The sequence below is a fragment of the Ursus maritimus genome, unplaced genomic scaffold, assembly GCF_017311325.1.
Source record: "Ursus maritimus isolate PB19 unplaced genomic scaffold, ASM1731132v1 scaffold_7, whole genome shotgun sequence".
Taxonomy (NCBI): domain Eukaryota; kingdom Metazoa; phylum Chordata; class Mammalia; order Carnivora; family Ursidae; genus Ursus; species Ursus maritimus.
Window position 1 is genome coordinate 66,689,221 of NW_024426885.1, and position 19,156 is coordinate 66,708,376.

The 19,156-nt window shown below is 43.1% G+C and overlaps 1 long non-coding RNA gene across 1 annotated transcript in view; it reads right to left on the minus strand.

The window, feature by feature from the left end:
• Positions 1-340: 340 nt before the first annotated feature.
• LOC103661866 overlaps positions 341-19,156 on the minus strand; it is a 61,480-nt gene continuing 42,664 nt past the window's right edge. Inside the window, exon 3 of the long non-coding RNA XR_568290.2 lies at positions 341-2,072. This is a non-coding gene — a long non-coding RNA (uncharacterized LOC103661866). The remainder of the gene's footprint in view (positions 2,073-19,156) is intronic.

Here is a 19,156-nt window from a genome sequence, read left to right on the forward strand (position 1 = left end):
ACTTCAGATCATCAAAGCTAAGTTTTTAGAAGTTCATGCTGTCAGTGACAGAACAGTTGGCATTATCATAAATGCCACTGTAAAGTCAGTCAAAAAGTTCAACATGAAAATGAAAATCATTTATTTGTGAGGTGATACACAGATAAAAATTTTGATGAAGCATCGTATTTGCTTAGAAACTATCCTTTTACTAATTAGGAAAACCAAAGAAACCGTCTTTGGCCCTAGTTGTGGGTCATACATATGTCGTCATTACATTTGTAAAAGCTGTGATATTCTGCCAAATAGCAGTGACCGTCATCAACATTATAAAATAATATTATACACAGTATCTAAAAACCACAAAATTTAACCGTACAAAGCTGACATGGATAAAAAATTCCTCTGTGGTCCAGGATGAACTTTCTTTACTGGCCATAACTGATCAGATATTAGAAATATTTGCACCTTTGAAGAATTCATTTGTAAGTCAATCTGAGTGTTCAGGGCTGATATCAAAGTCTTTTTGTAAGTCTTCTAAATTTGAAGTACATTTTTTTTCCAGAATCTTTTGGAAATCTTTACTCCCAGAAATCAATGCGTGGAGCACCAGAAGCTTCTTTGAAAGCTTTTGATACTTTCAGAAAATTGCATTTATTCAAAACAAGACTTGCAAATAAGAAGACAAGTTTATCTCTCCAGAAGCAGAAGAGGCCCTAAATAAATTAAAAGATAAGAGCTCAAACAGTGTACAAGATTTAGTTTTGAAATTGCATATTTGAGCTGTGGAATACTTGGAGTCTTTGACGGAGCTTTTATTTTTAACTAGATTAATTTTATTTTACTGGCATGGAATGAGATGGAGAAAGGCTGTGATTTTTGTAGCCTCTGAATTTGGCAAAACATAAAAGGAATTGACAAATTTGGTTGTATAAAAATATTTTCAAAGAAAAGTACTTTGAAAAATGGCAGAGAAGCACCTGTGTGAATATTTGGGTGACATATTGACATGTTCAAGGCATAAGTGATTGGAAGTGAGAATATCCTTCATTTAGCAGAATGTGATCTGAGCTTTCTATGTACCTGTGCACCTACAGAGAGCCTATTTTCTTAAATAAAAATGTTACAGTCTACAGAAAAGTAGCAAAGATGTCAACAATTTCAAATTAATTTACCTTCAAATGCAAGTGTGAAGATTGTAAACAATTCTGTGGGGAAAAAATTGAAATAATAAGACCACACTGAAAGGAAAAAGGAAAACAAAAACAAAAGCAAAAAAAAAAAAACACGAAAAACCCCATTCTTCAGAAAAGTAAGAGGGACATGAATTCGAGATACATATGGTCAAGAAACTGATGCGAGTATGTGAATCCGTGTGCCAAGAACCATAAGTCTGCTTATATTATTTTTAATGTTCAAGTGAATATAAAGAAGTTCTTCATAAATTTTGCTTCAATGTACATGGATATATGCTCTTTTTACTTTTTAGGAAGCATTTTCTTGTGGAAGAGTTTTTAAAATAGAACTATACCACAGATCCATCAATACACAAAACTAGTTTTCGGTCACTAATTTCAATCATTATAACTTACTCTCAAAATTGTATTGAGTGAGCAGGTTAATTATACAATCACATACCTACATGTCTCTGATGCTCTTTTTTTTTTTTTTTAAAGATTTTTATTTATTTATTTGACAGAGAGGGAGAGGCACAAGCACAAGCAGGGGGAGTGGCAGGCAGAGGGAGAGGGAGACGCAGGCTCCCCGCTGAGCAAGGAGCCTGATGCAGGGCTCGAGCCCAGGACCCTGGGATCATCTGATGTTCCTTCTGTGTTTTTTATCCTCAGGCTCTGGTCTTCTGGGCTCCCCTCCCCTCATACTCACCCGCATGCTAACAACCTGTTTTATGCCCTGGTGCGAGGGCACGTAGAAAAATGAGACACGGCCCCGACCCTTGAGAAACTCTCTCTGCGCATGCTTGCGGGAAACGTTGCCCTGAAATATACAGCTCTCTGCGTGCAGATAAGTTGATTCCGCAGACTGCTGGACGAGTGAAGCTTGAGAATGCCGCACGCATTCCCCAGATCGCTTACCTACAGAGAAAAAAAAGAAAAAAAAAATGACAGAGAGACCTTCACCCACACTCTTAGTCCCGCTAGGTCACTGAAGTGGAGGAGTAGCAGAATCTTGCTGGCTCATTCCCCATAGGCCTGGGTGTGTTGCCCCATGGGTGGGCACTTCCTCCTCTGTCAATCTCCCTTACCCGTCCCCAGGTATGGCAGCCAGCAAGGTCCTTTGTCCCTTGCTGCCTAAACTCTCTACTCACTCTCGCAGGTAGCAGCACAGTGTCATCTCTGAATGCTGAGAAGCCAAAGTCTCGGCCATTAGGTCACCGTGTCCACCTCTGTCCTGGGCTGGGATTTTCTCTTGCGAACCGAGGTTAGAACTCCCAGAAGCCCAGGGTTGTGCGGCAGACACAGGAATACATACTCTACTTCACTCCAAGGTGCGTGAACCCTCTGCTTTAGCCATACGCCAGATAATGCCCGTTGTCGCTCTTCTCTGCCTTAACCCGATTCCCCATCAGGCTGGTACTTCTGCTTCGTGCCTGAACTGGGCTCACCTCCTGCCTGAGACCCCAAAACGGAGGTCTCTTTTTTCAACTCACCAACAGTCTGGGTTGCTGGTTTGCTGGTTTGCAAGCCCTCTTTGGTTCCTGTGCCCCTATTTTTTTTAAAAGCTGGTGTTCTGCTTTGTTTAATAGGGATGTTTACTCTGGGACCTATGTTTGCCCATTCTTCACATGAACCTGCAGCTTCCCTGCTGTAACTCTCTGGGCATCAAAGTAACCTTGGCCCCATGGCAGGAACCCCTGTTCTGGTGCATTAATTCTCCCACGGTGCAGTTCACAAGGAGCTCTGCCAAGCACGCTGACTCAGCAACACCAGGATCAACCCCAGGTTGGCCCCAAGGGCCCTCGGAGCCTCAGGAAATGTGTCTTGTTTTTATTCCTTTCTTGCTCATGCATCTTTTCTGACTTCTGTATATGTCTTACCTGAAAAATTGTAAAGTTCTCTTTGGAGGTGAAATTTAAAACATTTTTATTTATCACGTACTTAAATATTACCAACTCTATTCTCGGCCCTGTTCTGAGAGGGTTTCACATCCAGTCTTCAGGATAGCACTAGTAAGAAGCTGTAACGATTATTACCCCCATTTTACAGTTGAAGACAATAAGACACAGAGAGGTTACGGGATTTGCCCAAGGTCACACAGCTAGTCAGTGGCAGAGCCACAATATGAATGAGGTGGTCTGGTTGCAGAGTCCTTGCTTCTAAATCCTAAGTGATGAAAAGATTGTTATCACTGGATAAAAGGTAAATGGGTTAGATTTTCAATAAATTATAATAAATGAGCAAATTAAAGCCAAAGTAGAAACAGCACATTTCCATCACAGGGTGCTGGTGAAGAGGACTATGGGATGCTGCCACAGGGCATCACCCTCCAGCTACTGTGGTCAGAGAAGACCCCCCCCACAGGCTCTTGGGGGCCAATACAGAACACCCCTGGAGCCGGTTGGCAAAATGGTGGAAAAGGGGAGAGAACGTACAAAGTGAACTGCTGTTTCCCAAGAAAAGGACAAGGATAAATGGCTCCCATCAGAGGTGGGCCTGGAAACAGGTGTGCACGGGCTCGGGAAAGAGCTGGGATGGAGGAAGAGGGAGGGGAGAGACATAGGCTGGAGAAGAGGGCATAGGAAATAAAGGGAAAAGAATGATTCAGTGTCAGTATATGTGAGAAATAGATGCAACCTCTCTAAAAATATTTTCTTTTATCTGGGAGTTTCTTATGATCACATACAACTTCTGAGCACAGTTATGATTAGACTCTGTAAGAATCACGGCGTTCACAGCTGCAAAGCCGCTATAGCGATCTAGAAAATGCTTGTGTCTCTGTCAGTCCCTGGCACAGAGCAGCGAGGCAGGAGGCCCCGTCCTGCATGAGCTCCCCCAGGGAGACAGGTATTCCTGGTGCTGGCAGAGTCACCGGGGCCTTTCTGGGAGCTGAACGGGGCGCCAGGAACAGTCACGAGAACACATTTCTTTCCCTGTTGCCTCCAGCTAGCATCTTTCTCCCTGGGCTCTAGCCACTGCTGTCCAGGAGCCACTAATTGTTTTCTAGAAGGAAATTTAAGTAATGGGCATTTCTTCATTTCCACTCGCGGGACGGGAAAGTGCTGCCTTATTCTAGAAGGGTCCAATGAGGGCATCTGCGTTGCTTTTGTGATCCCTTCAACTCAGGTTCACTTTTTTGTTGCGAGCAAGTAGCAGTTTTCTCCTGGAGTTTTTCCTCCTTTGTTCCTGCCAACTTCCATTAATTCCTTTTTATTTTTTGTCATGTTATAGCTGAGTTTGGGGACTTAGGTTATTCACATATATTTTTAAATCAATATGTGGTTTTCTCCTCTAAACAATTTCAAAAAATAGATTTTTCTTTAGGCAAGAGGGAAAGATGTGATTTATTACTAGACCTTGATAAGCTACATATATGTGACCGTAAAGGGTAACATCCACCGCGTTCTTCACTAATAGCTTGTCTCAAGTGGAATTCATGGCATTTGATAAATTAATGATCTTGTTTGACAGATTAATTAAGTTACCATCCTGAGCTCTCAGACAAGCAGGTGTATCCAAATACCTCCAATATCCTTTGTAGTTCTTACAAATTGCCTTTTCATTTTTCTGGAAGACAAAGCAAATTCTTGGAGCAGGCAGCAACCCTGACTTTCTGAATCCTAAGAGCCTTTACGGGTGATGAACACAAGGCTGGGTTATGAAGGTTAGCATCTCGGATTGCCAGGGAAATCTCCATGATTCTGTTAGCAGGTTAGGTTACAAGGCCACTGCTACTTGTGTGCCAAATCCCCAGGAGAAGAGGCCAAAAAAAAAAAAAAGAGAGAGAGAGAGAGAGAGAGAAACAGAGATCACACCATCACAGCCTTTATCAGACAAACGCTCTGTGGCTCTCTGGCTTAGTTCAGAATTTAAAAGTGGTGTAAGGAGAATGCCCGAAACCTTTGTTGTGTTGGAAAGCAGGAAAGCAAATAGGCCCAAGCAGGCAGAACGTAGGTCTCCACCAGATACCTTTATTGTCAGGGGACTGCTATGACTGCCACCGCCATCCCCAAACCCCTCACCCTCACAAACCTGGAACCTCCCCCCAAATAAAGAACCCACAAAAAGAGAGCCACTGGCTTCTCTGCAGGCCGTGCTTAACCTAAAGGAGGAGATATGCATAAGTACCAAGAAAGCCAGGGTGGTTGGATGCAATTAATGCTTCCATTTTCAATAAGAAAATAAGAAAGCGCTGTCCTGGGCCCTTACGCTGTGCCATGCATTGTGAGAGGTCCAGGGGAACCGCATGAACAACACAGGAGTTGGCCCCCCAAAAACCCGCAGTCACCACGGGAGCTGTTACTGGCCTGCTGTTTGTCTGCATCTCCCTCCCCCACTGAGGAGGCCATGGGGTCCGGGCAGTGTGGATCAGCGTCTCTCTGAGAGTCACTCCCTTCTGATTCACGAAGAGTAGGAATGAATATAGAGCTCTCAGGGGACAGTTTTCCCACCACCTGAAGACAGCATACCTGTGATGGAAAGCTGAGAGGGTGGTTAGAGGCAGAGAGACAAAGAGTGAGAGATTGAGAGAGAGTCAGAGAGAGAGAGAGATACCATTCGTCTCTGGATTACACCCTTCCAAGCCCGACACCTTCTGGATTGGTCAGTTACTTGAGCTAGTGTGGGTGGAGTTTCTGAACATGTCCTCCATTGAGTCCTGACTCTTGTAGTTACTCAGGTTTGAGAGACAGAGGACACCATCAGGAACTCTGGAGTTCTAGGTGAGTGGCGCTCATGAGAAATTTCCCTGAACTTTCTAGAAAAGACAAAGGCAACACAAGGATCTCATCTTCAGGGAAAAGTAAAGGCAAATGGAAACTGAAGACCAGTAAATTAAGAAATGAAAGACCAGATCCAGGAAAAAATATTGGCTTTGATGCTTTGGTATCTTATGCCAAGACCCCCAATTCCTACCATGAAGTGTCAGTGCATTAATGCACGCCCCCACTCTGAGGATTTCCTCCCCATGCTTTATCTCAGAATACTTTTGATTGTCCATAAATTCAGATGTAAACTGTGACTCAAGTTCCCAATTCTGGTGACATTATTGAAAAACCTAACTAGGGCTGTGTATACACGGAGCCATGCCTGACAGTTTAGTCAAAAAGGTACACTGGTGGTTTCATTGAATTGACCTTTTGGTTATATGACAAAGTTAATTATTGTTACAGACAATCCAATGATATATATTGACACAGCCTATAATGAACTCTATTGTCTGTGGTAGGTAGAATTTCAAATAAGTTACTTAACTTTGCTCAACTCCTTTTTTTTCTTTTTTTAAAAGATTTTATTTATTTATTTGACAGAGATAGAGACAGCCAGCGAGAGAGGGAACACAAGCAGGGGGAGTGGGAGAGGAAGAAGCAGGCTCATAGCGGAAGAGCCTGATGTGGGGCTCGATCCAGAATGCTGGGATCACACCCTGAGCCGAAGGCAGCCGCTTAATGACTGCGCCACCCAGGCCCCCCCCTTTTTTTCCCTAAATCTGGAGAAGCAAATGGAAAGTATCAGGCACAATCAGAAAAGTGGGCAAGATGTCTCTTGTAGCATTTTGTATCATAACAAAACATTGTTCATAATCGAAATTTGAACCAAAAGAATTAAATAAAGCATAGTACACTCAGATGCAACATTGAAAAACAGAAAGTCTGTATGTGGGGCACCTGGGTGGCACAGCGGTTAAGCGTCTGCCGTCGGCTCAGGGCGTGATCCCGGCGTTATGGGATCGAGCCCCACATCAGGCTTCTCTGCTATGAGCCTGCTCCTTCCTCTCCCACTCCCCCTGCTTGTGTTCCCTCTCTCGCTGGCTGTCTCTATCTCTTTCAAATAAATAAATAAAAACTTTAAAAAAAAAAAAAGAAAGAAAGTCTGTATGTGAGCACGGAAAGGTGTCCATGACATATTTAGGAAATGGGAATAAGACCAAGTTCTAAGTTCTATGACAGCATGTACACCACAAACCCATTTTATGTGGATCTTTATACATGTATGTTTACGAATGCATAGAAAGATTCATCCAACAGTTAATAAGGGTTATCTCAGGGAGAATGTGGGGGAGAGCATAAGAAGAGATTAATTACAAGGAGATCTTCATCTTGTATTTACATGTGTTTCTGTATTGCTTTATTTTTTTATAACCAGCATCTACTTTCAATAACTTAAGAAACCCAATAAATATATTTACAGTTTAAAAATAAAATTACTTTTCATTTTGTGTGTGAAGATTGTACACGTAAAGCCCTTATCACAGGTGTTTCATTAATTATACCTATTACTGTTATCACTTTAAATACCAACGGCTCCTTCCTTCACGGTTCGCTCCCTAAACTTCTTCCTGTCTTTATGCAAATGTTTCTTTCCTGGTAAAACTTTCCCTGAACTCCCTCTCTGCCTTGCCATCCCCTTTCACTACACAGACACAGACACACACACACACACACACACATTATACCTGTTTGAAATGATTCTTAGAATATTGCTGCCTCACATACTCTATTAATTACTTTTTTGCCTTGTGTGCTGTCTCTTCCTCCTGCTAGAATGTTAGCTCTAACAGGTCAGAGGACTTGAGTAAACTTTGCTCACAGCTGCATTCCTAGCACCTAGAATTGGTCTGGCACATAGAAGACCCTCGACAAATATTTTTTAAGCAAACAAATGAATAACAATGTTACCTTAGAATGTTCTTGCAAATATGGAATAAGGTCAACTGCATAGACTATGTGGACCACAGAAGCAGTACAACGTAGTAACTCTTGAGAGCATGGCTCTGGCATTGGACTGCCCAGATGTGAACATGCGCTTCCCAGCTACAAGCTGAATTACCCTGAGCAAATTCCTTAATCCTTTGAGTTCTCAGATTCCTCATGTACAAAACGAGATTAAAAAGTCAAAGAAGGACTTCTGTTTCTAGCCAAGATAAATGACAAACACCCGACTTACTATCCCCAAAGAGGATGAAATATATGAAGCAAGAGTATTTAAGACACTGGCTGTCAGGCAATAAGGGTCAGAGGTCCCTGGAGATGGGAAACAAAGGAGGGGAGCCCTATAGCTGTTCCAGCTTAGAGCTGTGAAAGCTTCCAGGCTGTGGCACACGGACAAGGAATCCAAACGGAGCCTGAGGGAAGTTTCTGAACTGAGGAGATGGAGCTGAGAGTAGGGAAGACCAGGGTGGCCAGAGTCACAAGACAGAGTACCAGAGAGAAGAGAGAGCTGATAGAGGGAGAACTCCGGTGTCCTGCAGTGGGGGTCTCCCTGAGTATTCAGCAGAGTACTGATGATGTGAGGAAGCTCACTGGTGCAGGTGAGTGTGCGTGTGCTCCACATGGGCCTGGGAATAGTGCCTGCTCTTACCAGGCAAACCAGAAAACCTCTGATTCATAGGGCATCAGGTAGAGTGCACAGTCTTTGTCTAGAAGTGGGGGAAAAATTAGGCCCAGATTGAGTACTATTCTAATCTTACCTAACAAATATTGAAAGACTTGAAAGCATCAAATTATTTCCAAATAACTTATCTGCATCCCAGAACATAGCTCAAAAATATTTCTAAAAATACAAAATTAACCAACACCCGACAAGGTAAAATTTGCAATATATAGCATCCAGTAAAAGCTCACAAGTATACAAGTAAGCGGGAAAATATAATGAAGAGAAAAATCAACCAAAACTGATCTAGAACTGACACAGATATTAGAAATAACAGGCAAGGCCGTAGAAATGTTTAATATAATTTTATTTCATATGTTCAAAGAGTTAAGTAGAGACATGAAACATATTTTAAAAATCAAATAAAACTTTATTGTATTTTTCAACAAGCTAATCAGAAACATAAGAAAAATAAGGAAAATGACACCAACTCATATCATAATCAATTGCCAAAAACCAGCAAAAAAGAGAAAATCTTATAAGCAATCAGAGAAAATAAAAGATGTACAGAGGAACAAGATAAGGATGCTAGCAATTTTTTCATCAGGAAAGTTTAAGCAAGAAGACAACAGAACAACATTTTTAAGTGCTAAAAGAAAAAAAATCTTTAAACTAGAATTCTATACCCAGTGAAAGTATCTCTCAAAAAATGAAAGCAAAATAAAGACTTTCAGACACAAAAGCTGAAAGAATTTATCACCAGCAGACCGGAACTACAAAAAATACTAAAGGAGTCATTCCGACCTAAAGAAATAACACCAGATGGAAATGTGAACTTGCACAAAGTTCTGAAGAAGTGGAAATGGTATGTATATGGGTAATTATAGAGGGACTTAAAAATTACTTAAATATCCTTTAAAAAGTGCACCAAAAAAAAAAAACCCTTAAAAAAGAATTGATTGTTTAAAAACAATAATGGCAACACAGCATGGGGTTTAAAACAGTAAATTGTGTGGCAACAATAGCTCAAAGATGGAGAGCAGAGAAATGGAAGCATGTTGTGGTAAGATACTTACGGGTATAGTGACCAATATCACCTGGAGGTAAATCGTAGTAAGTTGGAGATGTACACTTTGAACTCTAAATTCACCAATTAATTCAAAAGAAGGCAGGAAAAGAGAAAATGAGGAACAAAGAACATATGGGTCACATAGAAAACAAACCACAATATCATAAATTTAAAACTAACTGTACAAATAATTAAATGTCATGTAAATGTTCTAAACATCTCAATTAAAAGGTAGAGGTTGTCAGATTGACCCAGTATAGGCTGCCTACGAGAAACTCACTTCAAATATTAATGCACAATTAGGTTAAAAAGATGGAAAAAGGTAAATGGCACTAACACTGATCAAAAGAAAGCTGGATTCCCTATATTAGACATAGATTTCAGAGGAAATAATATTATCATGGATACAAAGGTTATTTCATAATGATAAAGGAACCAATTCCTCAAAAGGACATGACAATACTAAATATGCATGCATCTAATAAAAGAGCTTTAAAATATGTGAATGGGGGCGCCTGGGTGGCTCAGCCGTTAAGCGTCTGCCTTCAGCTCAGGGCGTGATCCCGGCGTTATGGGATCGAGCCCCACATCAGGCTCTTCCGCTGGGAGCCTGCTTCTTCCTCTCCCACTCCCCCTGCTTGTGTTCCTTCTCTTGCTGGCTGTCTCTCTCTCTGTCAGATAAATAAATAAAATCTTTAAAAAATAAAATAAATATGTGAATAAAAGGAGTACAAGGAGTGGCCCCTGGGTGGCTCAGTCGGTTAAGCGTCTGACTTGATTTCAGCTCACCCACGATCTCAAGGTTGTGAGATAGAACCCCACGTGGGGCTCCGTATTGTGTGTGGAGCCTGCTTGAGATTCTCTCTCTCTCCCTCTCTGCCCTTCTCCCTGCTCATGCTCTCTCTCTCTCAAAATAAATAAATAAAATCTCTTTTTAAAAAGTACAAGGAGAAATAGAGAAGTCTGCAATAGGGATTTCAATATCCCATTCTTGATAATTGATAGAACAAGTCTAGAGAAAATTAGTAAGGATATTGAAGATTTAAACAATACTATCAACCAACCTGACTTAATTGACATTTATACAACACTGCAGTCAAGCACAGCAGAATACACTTTCTTTTCAAATGTACACAGAACACTTACCAAGAATGGTCATATTCTAGGCTGTAAAACAATTCTCAGTGACTGTAAAAGTATGTTCATACTGAGTGTGTTCTCTGACCACTATGGAATTAAAACATAAATCAATTCCTGAAAGATCACTAGCAGATCTCCAGATACCTGGAAACTAAATAACATACTTCTAAATAACTCAGGGGTCAGAGAAGAAATCATAAGGGAAATTAGAAAGTATTTGAACTGAATAAAATTGGAAACATAGCATATCAAAATGGGTGGGATGTTGCTAACTGGAGCTGAGAAGGAATTTTATTGCACTAATCTGAAACATTAGAAGAGAAGAATGGTCTCAAATCAGTGAACTCTGATTTTACGTTAAGACCCCAGCAAAAAGAAGAGTCAGTTAATCCCACAGTAGTAGAACAGAATAAATAATACACATTAGAGCAGAACTCCATGAAGCAGAAAACAGACAAACAATAGAGAAACATGGATGAAATCCAAAGCTGGTGCTGTTAAATCGATAAAATGGATACTTATCAACAGAAATTACCCATATCAAGGATGAGGAAGGTGACAGATTCTACAGATATTAAAAGAACAGTAAGGGGTGTATTATTATATCAATGCACCATTGTCCTTACTGGAGCAGGGGGCCTGTGTGGCCGTTGTGGTCCCAAGGTGTCTCCCATCCCACCCACCTATGTGGGAAATACGTGTATATATGAAAATCAATTTGGCAAAGGCACTGACTTGTGATGGGGCCAAAGACGAATTCTGGTTAGATGCGCGTTTACCGTTAACCTAGTGGCCTAAAGTTTCACAGCCCACACATGCCCCAACCTCTTCCAAAACTCTGGATGTGATTTTATCATCCCCTGTAAGTGCGTTCTTTTTTTTATAGAGAACCCATAAACTCGGGATCTACTCTTCTCCTGGTACTCGTACTAAAGGCATTGTTTTCTTAAAAGTGTCTTTCCTTTGTAGCTTTCCCTCCGTTCTCTTTCCCTTGCTGACCTTTGTGTTCATATACCCATTTAGGCAAACGCTTGTGTGTTTGAACGTGGGCATGGGTGTGGGCATTGGTGTGTGTGCAGGAACACTAGAGGGTTTGTGGTGTGGGGGAAGGGGCACACAGTTGCAGGACTTCACGTTGTTGTTCTGAATGCATTTTCTTCCGGCGCAAGAGAGTCCAGCCATACGGCACAGAGCTCTCAGCCCATTTCCCCAGAACAGCCCAAACTTATTTCAGTCATGCTGAAAATGGCTCTAAACATAATCAAGGCACTTTTTTTTTTGTCCAGCTCCCTGAACATTTTTCTCTCTCCAGATAATGTCTTGGAAATGGCCCAGAAGCCTGGTGGAGTCATAAAGGGAACAGGCTCCTTGGCATGGTCCCATTCCAAAGATGCCTGCATAGGTTTATCGCTTCAAGGGAACAGAGGAAAGCCTGGTGTCTGCAGCCCCTCCCGTCACAAGCCCTCGGGGGAAGGTGCCAGGAAAGCTGGAACGAGCCCTGGACTAACCACAGCGGCACCCGTGGCCTCTCCCGGGGCAAGCCCGGGGTCCAGTCCGCACATTCATTTGGGGGCACTATTTTAAGTCACCTCTCCTCCCACAGCAAAGTCAGCTGGCGTTCCCCGTCCGTTGAAATACGCTTCCTGCCAGCACATCTTTTAGCAAAGTGAAGTGTGTTCTGAGAGTTGATTAAGGGTGTTTCAAGATGGTAAATTAAAGTGTATTTCTGTTTGAAGGGCCCTCTCCAGCCCGTTATTGCCGGGGTAATGGAAGCATTCAGCCTACAAATCCAGCATTAAGTCTGCTCCTTCTCCGGCTCACCGCTCGCCCTTACAAAGTCTTCACTCTGCGGGGCGGGGACCGATAAGAGAAACAAGCCCTGCTCACGTGTTAGCTTCTGGGGCCAAGGGATTGGAAAATGTGAGAGGTATAAAAAGTAAGAGTGTCCCCCCAAACGTCTCAAGTATGGGCACAGCCTCCCAGATAGAGGTTTACGGAGAGGGGCAGAAAGGGCAAGCCCAGGCTCAGGGAAGGGCAGAGGGGGGAGGGTGGGACCTGGCCTGAGGAGAGGGGGAGAAGGCCGACAGGAGAGCAAGGGGCTTCCGGCTATTCACTACTTTCTCTGACTACCACCCGAAAGGATTTGAAGCGGCTTCCAGTAAAATGTGGCAGATCTTGCAAAAGTAATGAGTAAAAACTTAGCTTGTATAATGAAGCTAGGGGTGCAGACGGGAGGGAGAGGGGAGATAATTATATCTAAAAATCTCTGATAGGGACAGCTACCAAAAATAAGACCAAACTTCAGCTCTGGGCTTCCAGAAATTCTAGGGGGAAAGGGAAGCCTTATGCATCACATCATTTTCTTTGTTCACTGGATACCACCGGAGCAAGGAGCATACCTGAACCCCCAGGGGCTAGCACAGTACCCAGCCCATAGTAAGCTCCTGGTATGTGTTTGTTGATTGAATAAATGGACCAAGAAGCCTGCAGGTTTTGCCTATAGGGAGCCTACCAAAATTGTCACGTATGGCTGGTGAGTGAAGCAATGACTGGAACCCTCCCTTAAAAGGACTGGTTGCAGAATTTTAAAGTGTTTGATTTCTTTAACTCACTTTCTTAAAAGTTATGAAATAGAGCATTGAAAAAGAAAAGTGCACGAAACATATGTGGACAATTTAATTAATAAATACAAAGCAAACACTCCTGGAACCACCAGCCAGGCGAAGAAATAAGATATTATGCACCACCGTGAAGAGTCCCTGTGGAGGTAATTCACTCTCTTCTTTACTCTAGTAAGGTCATCCTTTTCTTTATAGTTTTACCACCTATGTGTTTAAAATCTAAAAAGTATGGTTCTGTTTGCCTGCTTTTGAATAAATGGAATTCCACTGGCGTAGTCCTTTGCGTCCTCGTTCTTTTGCTCGGGGTCCAACTGGGGAGGAACGGCCATGTTTTCACAGCTGTACTTTGGTCATTCCATCGCTGTATTGTGGGAAGCACACTTTATGCCTACATCCTCCTGTCCATGGACACTTGGGTTTAGTTCCGGTCTTTGGCAGCCTGCCTGGGTTTTCAAGCCAACTCTGGGCACTCATTTCTGGTTGACACTTGCTGGAGCTCTCTTGGCCTCCAGGTCCTTGCCGCTCCATGGTAAATACCCTCGGTTTCAGCCCAGCGGCCCCCGGGCTCTCATGAGGTTCTGACTCCCAGCCCATCCCCTCAATCTTCGTGTTTGGGGTACCAGCGACTGTCCCATGATCTGCCTGCAGCTGTCTCACTGGCTCAGACACTTTGTTAACTTTGACTAAAGTTTTACTCTATTTTCCTGTTTCTCGAGTTCACCTCTGCTCTGTTTTCTGGTTCATGGGCAACTGTGGGCAGGCCCGGCTCCCCATAATTTAGACAGGGAATTCTAGCCCTGTGTCTGTCACAGTCCTTTTCCTGACCCCCACTCTCCGCCTGGGCTCTTTGAATTGGATCCAACAAGCTTATTGGTTTTGAGGACATAAACTGCATTTTTATAGCCTACTGAAAAATGATCAATTGGCCAGCTTCAATAACTTCCCAGGTCAGAAGATATAAATGTAAAACTTTCCCACTATTTTGTGCAGCCACTATCTCTTAATTATTTCATCAAACAAGTTACAAATACTGTTTTATCTTCCACCAAAATTGAATAATGAAGGAAATTAAGCTCCTCAATTCAATTAACCAACATCATTGGGTACTTAGTATGTCCCAGACAACCTTGTTAAGTGCTCTGAATTTAATAATATGATGGAGAAAAAACACAAGATGGGAAATGCAGTTTACAAACTGCAGCCAGCCCCTGGACTGTAAGGATGGCACTACAATTCGTCTTTGGAATACAGTATCCGCTCCCCGTCCAGCCAAGGCTTTGCTTTCTGTGGTTTCAGTTGCCCACAGTCAACCGTGGTCCAGAAGCAGATGATCCTGCTCCAGACTTGTCATCAGACGGTCAGTAGTAGCCTGACGCTGCGTCATGACGCTACGTCATGTGCCTACATCACGCACCTCCCTTTATCTCATCATGTAGGCATTTTATCATCTGGTATCATCACGAGAAGGGTGAGTGCAGTACGATAAGATATTTAAGAGAGCGAGAGACCACATTCATGTCATTTTTATTATGGCAGATTGTTATAATTATTCTATTTTATTATTGTTGTTGTTCATCTCTTACTGTGCCTAATTTATAGATTAATCTTACCGTAAGTATGTATGTCTACGAAAAAATACAGTCTATATAGGATTTGGTACTATGCACAGTTTCAGGCATCTTGGAATGTATCCTCCACGGAGAAGGGGGGCACCGCCGTATCCTTGTTGCTTCTGCAAAGGTATGGCAGGGGTATAGGCTCAGAACTGGGAGAGGCGCAGAACTGCTCAGCCCATTTCTACAAAGAGACCATCATCCTTGTGGGAGGATAACATAGTAATGGGAAGATATTCCAGTGTCTGGAGCATCAGGGAGGGAAGGTTTACATGGGAGATTCTTGTTTGGGCTGGAGCGGATCCGGGCAGCATGGCTACCAGCCGGAATCAAGAAGATTGATGGCCAGAGGAAGAGACCCGAAGACAAAGCAAGGTGGGAGGACTTCAGGAGCATCCACATTTGATCTCGAGAGGCTGGTTTTTGGAAGCTTTCTGTTCCCAGGTTGGTGTTAACTCCGTGTTTAATAGAGTGTCACTGGACTCCGTGGGCTCTTGTTAGCTGGACTGTGTAGCATCAAAGGCTTAGGGAGTCAAGGGCGTGGGGACAAGAGACTGGACGGGACATCCACTGGCACAGACTCACTCAGAGCAGCAGCTGGAGCAAGAGGAAGAGGGACGTTGGGGGAGGTGCCGAGCATTTGGTGGGCCCAGGCTTCTTCCATGCACACACAGTGGGGGCTTGGCTTATGGTCACTTGAACCAGGAGCGTGGAGAACTTGAGACATGCGGACTACCCAGAAGTGAACTCGGTGGAGTCCCTGCCCTCAGGAGATTCGAATCCAGGCAGAGGAACAGCTGTGTAGCTAGATCAGGGGAGTACTACGTGCTAGGCGGGGTGCAGAATGCACGGAGCAATGAGGACGTTGCACCCGAAGAGGGCTTCCTGGAAGAGGCAAGGTCATGGCAGGTCATATGCACGTCGTTGTGAGGGTGAATGAAGTGAGAGCGTGAGGAACAATGGTAGCAGAAGGACGGGGGGGAATGTCAGCAGGTAAGTGTCAACTTGCCAGTTTTTTTCTATTTCTCAGTTTCCGTGCTCAGCCTTCTCTTTCTATCCCTGACTCCACGGCTTCCAATGATGCTTCCCCAGAGGACGGGCCCAGGAAACAGAACTTGGACCCCTCAGATCAGTGGCAAATGTGCAGCTCTGGTAAGAGACTGAATGGTGAAGGGGGCAAAGCTCTCAGTGCACAAGATGTTTCTCCATCCATGGCAGATCCATGTGGCCAGCCACGCACGGACTCTGATGACCTGTGGCTGCCTATACTCCCCGGGCTGCTTCACGAAGTGCTGGCAACTAGTCAACCCCTCCGCAGTGCCCGAGCCTCTTCCTGCTGCAGTTTGCTGGTCCTCTCCCTTCCCTCTCCCTCCCCTCCAGAGGGCACCCCTGAGGTTCCCCACTTTAGGGCCGCTGACCCAGCTCCGGCCAAATCACCAACTCAGGGAAGAAGGAAGGGGGGGTTAAACAGAAGGGGGAATGAACCATGAGAGACTATGGACTCTGGGAAACAAACTGAGGGCTTCAGAGGGGAGGGGGGGTGGGGGAATGGGATAGGCCGGTGATGGGTAGTAAGGAGGGCACGTATTGCATGGTGCACTGGGTGTTATATGCAACTAATGAATCATGGAACATTACATCAAAAACTAAGGATATACTGTATGGTGACTAACATAACATAATAAAAAAATATTATTAATAAATAAATAGATAAATAAATAAATAAACACACACACACACACACACACACACACACAAACACACAAATCACCAACTCAAGGCCCCAGACCGCACACCTTCCGCTGGGCCTGTTGTTCCTTCCAGTGCTCCATGTCGGCTCCCTGAAGCTGCTCTTCCTCCAATTGGTAAATAATTTCCAGATGCCACCATTACTCATGTTCCATCGCTCTCTTGAAAGACCGTCTTTCCTTCCCCATGGGCAAGGCTGTGCCGTAATTGAGGCACTTTTGAAAGGAGGGGACGGTGAAATACATTTTCAGTGTTGTATGACTTCCAAAACAAATGGAAGTCCTTTCAGATGGCAGTTCACTTCATGCAGTGATGAGGAGTCAGGAGTCCTTAATTCTCCCATCAGGTCTGCTAGAAATTAGAATTTTTATTTTGGACAGGTCAACTCATCTTTCTTTGACTCAATTCTCCCATGTATAAAATAGATAAAGTAGCATAGTTCCCAGCCTTCTTTTTTTCTGAAGGATGTTGAAATCCAACTTTTGGTCACCCTCACTCCCCAAACTCCGCATTTCCTGCCATCTGTATTTCCTACAATGATGTTATGACTGCCCTTGGCGCTGACCTGATGTCGATCTTTGACTCTTTCCCATCTTGTTATCCAAGTCCAGTGAGTTCCCAAGTTCTGCCTGTGCCCATCAGGAGGACACCACTCCCATGGCCACCTCTGAACTTGATCACCTCTCAAATGCCTCACCTCCAGAAGGCATCACGTTGGGGGCGAGGGTTTCAACATGGGACTTGGGGTGATACCAACATTCAATCCATATTTAAGATCTGTGGAATTAAAAGTATGAGGATGAGAAAGGAGTGTGATGCCTTTCTTTCTCTTTCTCGAATTGGGACCTCAGGTAGAAAGAGAAAGAGAAAATTTCTTGGAGTAGCCATAGCAGCATTATTCATCATAGTAAAAACTGGAAATAACCCAACGTGCATGAACAGTAGAGTGGGTGAGTCAGTGGTGGCGTATTCAGTGATGAGAAAGAACAATCGCCAGCTACGGGCAGCAGCCTAGAGGACTCTCTCAAGCAGAATGTTGAGCAGAAGGAGCTAGACACAAAAGAGTACACACAAAACAATTCCTTCTATATAAAGTTCAAAACGCAGGCAGAACTATTGTGTGAGAGGAAGGGATAGTGATTACTTCTGGGAAGAAAGGAGGGGACAGTGATTAGAAGGAGAATAGGGGAGCGTGTGGGGGACTGGTACACAGTTTCTTGCTGTGAGCCGTAGTTACATGGGTGTGTTCCAATTGTGATAATTCACTGAGCTGCACATTCACGATTTGTGCATTTTCCTAAATGAATGTTTATGAAAAATAATTCACATTTAGACCTTTCCTCAGCCTATCTCCTTAAAAGCATGGCCTGATTTACCTAAAGTTAAGAACTGGCAGTGTTGCTCTGAGCCAGCAGAGAAAATTGTAACATTTGGAACTTGTTAAACCAAAGTAACATTTGTTGGTGATTGCAGCAGACCCTACAGCCTTGTAGTGAATCAGTCTGTCAACAAATGTTTATTAAATACTATCCTGCACCCCATTCTCATGAACTGCAGGGCCAGAGTTCAGACGGCAATCTAGCCAAGCAACAGAGTAGAGAGCTTTCAGCTGCTAAAGCCAGGCAAGAAATTCTAAGCCTCTTCCTGATAGCCCTTCAGGGATTTTTCTCATCTTGGCCTTCTACCTTGAAATGTGCTCTAGGGTAATGGAGAGAGTCTGGAAAAGGAACAACTGAAGCAAAATAGGTTGGAGGCTAGAGAAGCAATCTTACAGATTCCAGACAGTAAAGACAAGCTATTTATAAAGAGCTTCAGATTGGTAGCAGATTTCTTACTTTGTCTAGAGACTAGATTATGGTAATTTAATGCCTATGGACTATGAAGAAAAAAACTTGCAATCCAAGAATCCTCTTCTCAGCTAAGATATTATTCTCTGGGTCAGTGATGTAGAAATATATTTGAGAATTTGCAAGAAATTGGTGTATATATCACCCCCACACCTAGGGCTGTCACATCGTACAAGTCCAATGGGAAAAACCCACATATATTCCATCCAACAAGAACCACCTAAGAGTCCAATAACCAAATAAAAACAGAATCAAAGCAAAGACCTCAATTTTGGAAATATAAAGGCAAAAATAAATAAGATATACCAAGGTGTGTCTTTTCTCACTTGGCCACAATAGAATCCTTAAATTAAAAAAAAAAGTAGAACTTTCACAACCATTTTATCTAGTCACAAGTCAAGAGAGTTAGAAAAAAAGCGTAAATGTTCTAGAAAGCAATGTGAAAGAGTATACTTTCTGTCAATATCTCTCCACATAGCAAAAACTTTTTATGACTTTAAATACCTTAAAAAAAAGAAATCTAAAAATTGAGGTTGTATTTGTATATAAAAGGGAGGGGGAAAGTACAGCAAAATAATCCAAAATAGAAAGT